The following is a 7,562-nucleotide window of genomic DNA, read 5'->3' as shown; positions in this document are numbered from 1 at the left end:
CAGCCAAAAAAATTAAATTTAAATTTAAAAATAAATAAATAAATAAAAGGATCGATAACAATAAATATAATAATGTAACAATAGTTATTAGGTCTAATTAATAATTACACTGTTAACTATTACAGGATTAATAGCAAATACAAAATAACAATAGGATATTAGTAGTAATAATAAATATAATAATAGCAGTTAGGTCTAAGGCTAATAGTATAATAGTAGCTTATAATAATAATGGTGATAGAATTAATAATAATAAATATGAAATAACAATAGAATAGTAATAAGATTAATAATCAATGTAATATTATATTAAGTTCTAAGACTAACAATAAAAGCACTTAATAGTATATTACATATTAATAATAAATATAAAAATAACAGGGACTTTCCAGGTGGCACAGTGGTTAAGAATCCCCCTGCCAATGCAGGGAACACGGGTTCGAGCCCTGGCCCGGGGAGATCCCACATGCTGCGGAGCAACTAAGCCCATGCGCCACAACTACTGAGCTTGCGCTCCAGAGCCCGCAAGTCACAACCACTGAGCCCAAGTGCCACAACTACTGAAGCCCGTATGCCTAGAGCCCGTGCTCCACAACAAGAGAAGCCACTGCAATGAGAAGCCTGCGTGCCACAATGAAGAGTAGACCCCGCTCACCGCAACTAGAGAAAGCCCGTGCACAGCAACAAAGACCCAACACAGCCAAAAACAAAAAAACAAACAACAAAAACCCCAATAGGCTAGAATAGGATTAATAGATACTAATAGGGCTTCCCTGGTGGCGCAGTGGTTGAGAGTCTGCCTGCCGATGCAGGGGACACGGGTTCGTGCCCCGGTCCGGGAAGATCCCACATGCCACGGAGCGGCTGGGCCCGTGAGCCATGGCCGCTGAGCCTGCGCGTCCGGAACCTGTGCTCCGCCACGGGAGAGGCTACAACAGTGAGAGGCCCGCGTACCGCAAAAAAAAAAAAAAACGAAAAAAAAGAAAAAGATACTAATAGATATAATTACAATAGCTAATGATCTAGGATTAATTATAATGTGATTAACAGTTTTTGAGGCTTGCTTCATGCCATGTATTGCTCTCTACCAGTGCTGACAGGTGGAACTTTCTGTGATGATGGAAATATTCTATTTGTGCTGTGCAGTATGGTCCCCACATGAGGCTACCGAGCACCTGAAATGTGGCTAGTGTCACTGAGGACCTGAATTCATAACTTCACTTAATGTTAATGAATTAAAATTTAAACAGCCACACGTGGTTAGTGGCTACTGTACTAGCTCTGAATGTTTTATGTATCTTAACTCATTTAAATCTCACATCAGCCCTGGGATAGGTACTATTATTATTATTATCCCTATTTTATGATGAAGAGCCTGAGGCACTGAAATATTAAGTCATTAGCCTGATAAGAGTCTCTCCCCACTTCAAGCGCAGGAAGCCATCATCTGAGGGGACCCATAATTACAAATGAAGGCTCTAGGGGTCACTCAGACAGGTTTAGAATTGAGTGTTCAGCATCTTCTTAGCTGTGTGATCACTCAGACTCTCTAAGCCTCAGTTTACTCATCTGTAAAATAGGAACAATTACAATTACCTCATTGGGTTGTGGGGGAGAATTTGATGCATTAAGAGCTTGGGAGGTTGGGTGGCACTACCTCAGAGAATGTGCTCAATAAAGAGTGTTGATTATAATCTATAATTGGATGTGAGTCATACATCCCCCAAGGGTTGTGAAGAGTGGTGGCCACAAATGAGGACACTGAAGCTTGAGAGTCAAGACTGTTGCCCAGCCAGTGAGTGGAGGCCTTGGTGTCCGCATCTGTAAAATGTGCTTCTGCAGACTGTTCCCTCCCCACTGAGAACAAGGTCTGGGCTTCAGGTGGGGAGGAGGCCTGAGTGGCTGGTCTGCTCCCTAGCTGGGTAATGGCTGGTATAATTGCCTGAAAGTTTATATCCCCCCAAATTCATGTTGAAATCCTAACCGCCAAGGTGACAGTATTAGGAGGTGGAGCCTTTAGAGCTGATTTGATCATGAGAGCAGAGATGTCAGGAATGGGATCAGCGCCCTTATAAAGAGACCCCCTAGACAGCCCTCTCTGCTCCTGCCATATGAGGCTACAGCTAGAGGACACCACTTTTGAGTCAGAAACCTGGCTCTCACCAGTCACTGAAGCTGTCAAAACCTTGATCTTGGGCTTCCTAGACTCCAGAACTGTGAGAAATCAATGTCTGTAGTTTATAAGCCACCCAATTTATGGTATTTTGTCACAGCAGCCCGAACAGACCCGGACAGAACATCGGTACCACGAAGCGGGGGTTCTGCTGTAAGAAATCCCTAAAAACGCACCAGCAGCTTTGGAACAGGGTGATCGGCAGACACTGAAAGAGTTTGGAGGTGCGTGATAGAAAAAGCCTGCACTGCCATGAACCCACCATTAAGGGTGATTCTGGTGAGAGCCCAGAAAGAAAAGAGGGATGCTGCAGAGGCCTGTCCAAGACAATGGAAGAATGTCCCCACAGGCCTTTCGGAGCTCATCGGGGCTGCCCTCTTATCACAGGCCCAGAGCGCAAGGGCCTGGGTTGGGGGAGGATTTCGGAGGAGGGGCCTTCACTGCAGGGCTCCGCTCTCTGCACAAGGTGGGGGGACTGGGCACCGCTCCCGCAGGCCCCGAGCAGTGCAGCACGCGCTGCAACTAGCCAAGCTGCGGGTGGCATGGCTGCCTCCACCCGGACGTCGGAGGGGCTGTGGAGGCACCAGCCAGCCAGAGGGCCGCCAGCCGGGTGGAGCTACCTGTGCGAGGTTCCAGCCCAGGAGAGCCCAGCAAAGCCATGGGAGCATAGAATCTTGGGGCCCAGCTCCTGCCCAGAAAAGTTTCGGGGGCAAGAACACTACCCTGTGTGTCCAGAAGGCAGCCTTAAGGTTTTGGACTTGCTGAGGACCTTTCTTCTTTCCTATTTCTCCCTTTTGGAATGCGAGTGCCTGTCCTATGCCTGTCCCACCACTGTCTTTTGAAAACACATAACATGTTTGACTTCACAGCTGGGAAGGAATTTGCCTCAGAATGAATCGTACCTTGAGTCTCACTTATAACTGATTTCGGTGAGACTTTGGGCTATAGACTTTTGGGTTGATGTTAGAAGGTGTTAAGCCTTTGGGAGCTCTTGGGATGGAATGAGTGCATTTTGCATGTGGAAAGGACGTGCATTTGGGGAAACCGGGGGCAGAATGCAATGGGCTGAATGTTTATGTCCCTCCAAAATGGACTAAGACAGCTGGTGCTGGAGCTTTCCAGGCCTGGGTTTTTATCCCAGCACTACTGTGTTACCTCTAGCAAGAGACTTCCATTTTCTGAGCCTCAGTGTCCCCGGTCTGTAAAATGGGCATCATAGTAGTGGGTAAAGGAAAATGAAATCGTGTAGGACATTTAGTCCTTAACGGGCACTCAGTGAATGCTCTGTATCTGATTGTTATCGAGGGATAACTGGATCACACTGGGCTCCTCACCGTTCCTCAAATATACCTTCATGTTCCCACTTCAGAGCCTTTGCACTGGCTCTTTCCTCTGCCCAGAATGTCCTTCCACCAGATGTTTCCACCCCTCACTTCATTCACTCCCTGGAGGTCCCTGACCACCAAACCTAGAACAGGCCCCTCCCCCCTGCTGTCACACTCTGTCTCTGGCTCTGCTGCTTTTTCTTCCAGCACCTCAGGAGGACACTCAAACAGCTTTGTTGGGCGGCCCATGTCGTGAGGAACTGAGGCCTCCTGCCAAGAGCCAGGAAGAAACAGAGACCCCCTGGCAACAGCCATCTGAGTGCACCATCTTGGAAATGGATCCTCCAACCCCAGTCAAGCCTTCACATGAAGGGAGCTCAAGCCCATGTTTTGACTACAACCTCATGAAAGATCCTGAGCCAGAAACACCCAGCTAAACTGCTCCTGAATTCCTGAAATCATATGAAATAATAAATGTTTACCATCTCAAGCCACTAAGTTGGGGAGTAATTTGTTACATAGCAATAGTAAACTAATACAGAGCTCAAGACAGCTCTAGGGGTGTCCAACCACCATGTTCCCCACCCATCAAGGTCCAGCTGAGGCTGGAAGGTTCAGCAAAGGGCATCCTTGGCCAGAAAAGAATTATGTAACTGGGCCCTTCCTCTTTCCTCCTCGGCTGTCAGAACTCTCAGGGCTAGATTCCTGGGCTGGGGTCTAATCTGCTGAGCCCAGGTGCCTGATGCCATCTACACCCCCTGCTTCCTTGCCAAAGATTTAGTTCCCTTTTCTGTCCTCCCAGTGCTTTCTAGTCTAAAATTGCCCAAAGGGACTTCCCTGGTGGCGCAGTGGTTAAGAATCCGCCTGCCAATGCAGGGGACACGGGCTCGAGCCCTGGTCCGGGAAGATCCCACATGCCGCGGAGCAACTAAGCCCGTGCGCCACAACTACTGAGCCTGCGCTCTAGAGCCTGCTGGCCACAACTACTGAAGCCCGTGCGCCTAAGAGCCCGTGCTCCACAACAAGAGAAGCCACCTCAATGAGAAGCCCGTGCAGCCCCCCCACCCCCGCTCGCCACAACTAGAGAATGCCCGCGCGCAGCAACGAAGACCCAACGCAGCCAAAAATAAATTAAATAAATTTATTTAAAAAATAAAATAAAATTGCCCAAAGTCCTTGCCTAAAAAAGGAGTCCAGTTTTTACAATCTGGACTCCTCCAAAAGTGTGTGTCCAGCTGAGACCATCCCCGGCAATATGATATCCCTCCACCTCCTCCCCACTGTGAATGGTTTGCTATGAATTTCCCTACTTTTCAGATGATGAATCTGAGGTATAAGACAGTGAAAAAAGCCACACAACTGGCAAGTGATTGAAGCAGCTGGTCTAGACTCAGGTCTATCTGATTGCAGAACCCCAGCCCTTAATTACCTACTATACCCAAGTAATAATAACGGTGATAGTAAAAACAGAATTAACTATTATGAGAGCAGTATGTGCCAGGCATCATTTTGAGGGTTTTCTATGGGTTTAACGATCCCAGCAAACTGTATGGAGAGAATGTTGTTTCCCTCCATCTGACAGAGGAGGAAACTGAGGACGACAGAGGCAAAGTATCCTAGCCGCTAAGTGGCCCAGCACTGATGTACACTCAGGCTCCAGAATTCAGACCTTGACCAAAATCGTCAGCGCCGGCCCCGCACCCCACGCCCACCCCAAGGATCCCCCAGCCCAGGGAGCCGTGAGCCGCCCCCTCTTCCGCCCAGGGAGTCTGGTTTCTGAGGGGAAGTGACTCAGTGGCCTGGGGCACCGCAGCTAATTATTCACTTCCAATCCCGGTAATTAAAGGTCCTAATGGCTCTGCAGAGGACGTACAACCTAGTTACTCCAGCGATCCCCACCCCTGCCCGGGGGTCAGCGTGGGGCGCACGAACTTCCCGGGCACGAGTTTGGCCGGAATCCCAGGCGGCGGCCTCACGGGCTGCAGCGAGTTTGCTCGAGGCTCTGGCGCCCCCTGGTGGCCCTGGGTGGTGGAGGGCTGGGGAGCTGCTTCCTGGGCAGCCTTAGGCCCCCCAGTCGAGCTGGTTGTCCACCTACTGGACCCCCTACGAAGAGTAGCCCCCGCTCGCCGCAACTAGAGAAAGCCCACGCAGCAACGAAGACCCAACGCAGCAAAATAAATAAATAAATAAACAAATTTATAAAAGTAGCATCAAAATGTTAACTAAAGTTATAGACCTCAAAGAATTGAAAACAGGGACTCAAACAGATACTCGTACATGAACGTTCATAGCAGCACTGTTCACAGTAGGCAAAAGGTGGAAACAACCCACATGTCCATCAATAGATGAAGGGACAAACAAAATGTGATCTACCCTCAGCCATAAAAGGGAATGAAGCACTGACACATGCTACAGTGTGGATGGACCTTGAAACATTACGCTGAGTGAAAGAAGCCAGACACGAAAGATCAGGTTGTGATTCCATTTGGATATGATTCCATTTACATGGAATACCCAGAATAGGTAAATCCATAGAGACAGAAAGCAGATTGGTGGTTGCCAGGGCCTGGGAGAGGGGAAGACATGGAGAGTGACTGCTCATGGGCACTAATGGGTATGGGGTTTCCTTTTTGGGTGATGAGAATGTTTTGGAACTAGACAGAGGTGGTGGTTACACAACACTGTGAATGGACTAAGTGCCACTGAGTTGTACTTTAAGGTGGTTAATTTTATGCTATGTGAATTTCATCTCAATTTTTTAAAAAGTAAAGAAAAAGTGTTAGCTAAAGGAGTGAGGATCTGGAGGGAGTTTGGAGATGTGCCCCTCCTATTTCTCCTGTTACCCATCCCCCCATCCCCCCAGGCTGGTTTTGACCCCAAAATGGGCTGCTGGAGGCTGGGAAGTTGCTCTCTTACCCCTGTCCTGGCAGAAGCTGGGGATGGTCCCACTCCCACAGAGGATGTACAGGAGTGTGGGCCACTGCTCACCTGCAGATCAGCCAGGCTGGTTCCCTGATCCCGGTCAACGTGCTGTAGCCACGTGACCACTCGCCAGCATCCAGTAATTGAGCCTGGCCTCAGGGTGAGCCAAAGAAGCCACAGGAAGCTTGTCCAGCAGGGGCGCTAGAATCAGAAGGGGCCGCAAGGCAAGCAGGTCCTCTCTGGAGAGTAAGACCTTGAGATACAGAGAGAGCAGCAGAAAATGGCTGGAGAGTAGGAAGAAAATGGAGCCACAGGGTAGGAGGAACCTTGAGGGCAGAGGCTGCTGGTTAAGGAGGCTGCCGTGTCCTCTGCTGTGAGGGCTATCAGGACCATTAACTACCCAGATTGAAAGGGATTATCTTCAGAGCCTCAGGCTGCCCGTCACTTCCCTTCAGCCACTGGGGAATCAGACCACCTCAGGCTATTCCCAGGCCAAGAGCTGGACTCTGGGGGCAGCTGCCTGGGTGCACCTCTGGGCTCTGCCATGTATGCTGGCTGTGTGACCTCGGGCACGTTACTTCACCTCTCTGAGGCAGTGGGGGCCACAGGGCCAAGGAGAGGAGGAGATGAGGGGAGAAGAGGCGGGAGGGAAGTGTTTGGTAATACCTTTTAGAAGCAGAAGCAGGGAGCTGAGGGCAGAGGGCTGTGCAGAGAGCAGCTGAGCCACACACTTCCATTTTCCCCAAGCTGGGCTCCCTTCATTGCTGAGATGGTCTCCTACGATTGGTAGCCATCAGGGTGGCTGCCTGACTTACCCTTGTCATGGTGATGTCAGGTAGCACCTGATTTTCCATGCAATCTCGGTTCAAGATGTTCCCTGGGGCTGACCTTCCTCTCTCACCCCCAATGATTGGTTCAAGGATGGCCAGGTCAACCCACAGACCCAGTGAGGGTCAGTTTCAGGCTTGGGCAGAGCAGTCTGATAAGAAATGACTCGTTCCATTCCCTTGGGGCTGGGAGGACACGAGCTCAGAGCTTCCAGGGCCCACGTTGCCCGAGAATGAATCCTCTCAGAGCAAAGCCAAACCCAGAGACTGGGAGAAACTGAGTCCTGACGATAGTGGCTTTGCACCTAGATCCAG

This window comes from Mesoplodon mirus (assembly GCF_964341445.2).
Source record: "Mesoplodon mirus genome assembly, chromosome: 13".
NCBI classification, from domain to species: domain Eukaryota; kingdom Metazoa; phylum Chordata; class Mammalia; order Artiodactyla; family Ziphiidae; genus Mesoplodon; species Mesoplodon mirus.
This window is presented reverse-complemented; position numbering follows the sequence as displayed.